Below are 2,384 nucleotides of genomic sequence, written 5' to 3'. Positions count from 1 at the left end.
GTTACACCTTGGGATTTGCTAGGTTAAAGCACTGGACCTTTTTGCATGTTTTTAAAAACCTCTCTGCTTTGACCTTGGTGTGTATTGGATATTCACGCTGAATTGGTCACGGAGGCTAGTGCCTGATTGGAGGCGCACACAAGCATCTCCGGCACAAATGCTCATTGTATAACATGTAAGATTCAGTGTCTCAGACTATTCGCACAATTGACTGGAAGTTGCTGTCCTGGCTCGGATGCAGCGTCAGCCCTGTGTGTGACATGCTGGCCTCCTGGCCTCCAGCTGGTGAAAGGGCAGGGCTTTACCCGCCAGAGCATCCCTCAGGGCCAATGGACAGATCCAATGGCACCAGCATGAAGGTGCCTGGGGAGGCCGCCCGGCTGGTCTATGGGTTGATAAGCGTCTGGAGCGGCTGCTGCTGGGCCTCGGGCTGCAGCCAGGGCCTGCGCCATCCTCCATTCCAGCCCAGCTTCCTCACCCCCACCCCGCCCAACTTTGTGCCTCTTTGGCAGAGAGGGTTAAATCCCACTGCACGCACCACATGGGAGCCGGTGTCAGGCCCACCCAATCTGCTCTCAGACACTGGCCTCACACGGCGGAATCCAGACTCACCCCTCCGGGGGTTTGACTTTATTAACACAAACAAATTAACAATACAATCCCAAAGCTCAGCTCAACCCTTCTCCCTAGGCTGGGCTGCTCATCGGGCTCCTCCCACTGGCCTGCTCAGCCCACACCCCAGATCCTCTCCCCCCAGCAAACCACTCCCACCTCCCTGATACCCAGGGTAGGTAACTAGTCACTGACGGGGGTGAGGCAGAACTCACTTATCCCTTTGCCAGCAGGGTCAGCACCTGTTAGCAGAGCAAGGGATTTCAGGCTAACAGGTTGATGAGGTTCAACACGGACAAGTTCAACAAGGGCACAAGGGGAAAGCCAAGGGGGAGCCGGGGCTGGCGCTCAGCCGCTGCACTGAAATGGCTCCAGCTGCGTTCCCTGTGCCCCAGCAATAGTCTGAGCCCGCTCCCCAAAGACAGAGGATGGTTTGGGCAGCCCAGGTATCTCCCCCTGCCTCCAGCCCCCCACCCCCCCGTGCATGCTCTCCTGCCCCACTCCAGGCAAGGCAATAAAACAAGTGCCCTGGACACAGTCCCTTGGACACGGGGAGCCCCTCATAACCCTGCCGCCCACGTCAAAGGGGAAACTGGCCGGTTCAGTGACGGTACAGATGAACATGGGGGGTTGGTGATGTAAGGCCTTGGCAAGGAAATTTAGTACTATGCCTTTAAGGCAGCAAGACCTCCGGCCGGGGTATAGCCCAGACTCCAGATTTGCACCAGAGCTCAGCTTAGACACCTAAGTAAGTGGGCAGATTTGGGGAGCGGCTCAGCACCCTCCCTGCTGCCCATCCAGCCCAAGCTGTGGGCCGAGCCGTGGAGGAGTTGCTCGCTGGGGACTGTGTCTTGCGGCAGGGACCCCACAGCCCTTTGTTTGCAGCATGCGCGTCCCATCAGTAATAGCCTTGCTCTAGGTGCCACATGCAGAGGGTTTGGTCCTCCCAGAGCTCAGCTGCAGCCTGCCTCGCTGAGCTGCAATGGCTGCTGGGCAGTTCCCCAGAGGGCCTGGGTCCCAGTCCCAGGAACACAGGGCAGGGCTCTGCCAGGACCCTGTGCCCCTTGGCTTCCACCAGGCCTGCCAAGCGCCTGTCAGGGCCAAAGGGGGCGGAGGGGGCTCCAAACCCTGCCTGGCTCACACAAAGGTCCTGGGCTTTTCCTCAGCTACCCTGGCTCCCCATGGAGCCCTCTAACCCGAATCCAGCCAGGGCCCCCGCAGCCCCTCACCCAGGCAGCAGAGCCATGAGGTGGGGCTAGGGTGCATCTGCTGATGTGCTCGGTATCCTGGCTCCGAACAAGGCTGGGAGGCCGGCGTGTGGCCATCTCCAGCCATCTCCTGTTCACTCCTGCACCCCAGCCGAACCAGCTCCCTTGTGTCGCCAGGGCTGGGTGCATGCACCCATAGCCGCAGCAGGGCCGTCGACTGTTACCGGCACTGGTGCCCTCCAGAGAGGAGCTGGGCACAGAGGAGCGAGTTAAGCCACACAGGAAAGCGCCACCCTGCTAATCGCTGTGGGGAGGGGGAGAAAGGGCCAAAATCCCAGCGGATTCCAAGCCCCACGGCAAACCCTCCTTCCAGGCCGTGCGTTGGTACGTTGGCTCCTGCCCTCTGGGGCATCATACCAAGGGACCATTTTGTTCTCAGCCACACCCTAACAGTCTGGCAATGCCAATCCCTGCACGGGGGCCCTGTAAATGCCAGATCCCCTTCCCCCTCCCCCGACTGCAGGTCAGGGGTGCTGACTGGGTCTGACGGGGGCTGACTGGGAT

The sequence above is a fragment of the Lepidochelys kempii genome, chromosome 22 (genome assembly GCF_965140265.1).
Source record: "Lepidochelys kempii isolate rLepKem1 chromosome 22, rLepKem1.hap2, whole genome shotgun sequence".
In the NCBI taxonomy this organism is placed as follows: domain Eukaryota; kingdom Metazoa; phylum Chordata; order Testudines; family Cheloniidae; genus Lepidochelys; species Lepidochelys kempii.
The sequence above is the reverse complement of the archived record's forward strand: the minus strand, read 5'-3'. Positions refer to the sequence as shown.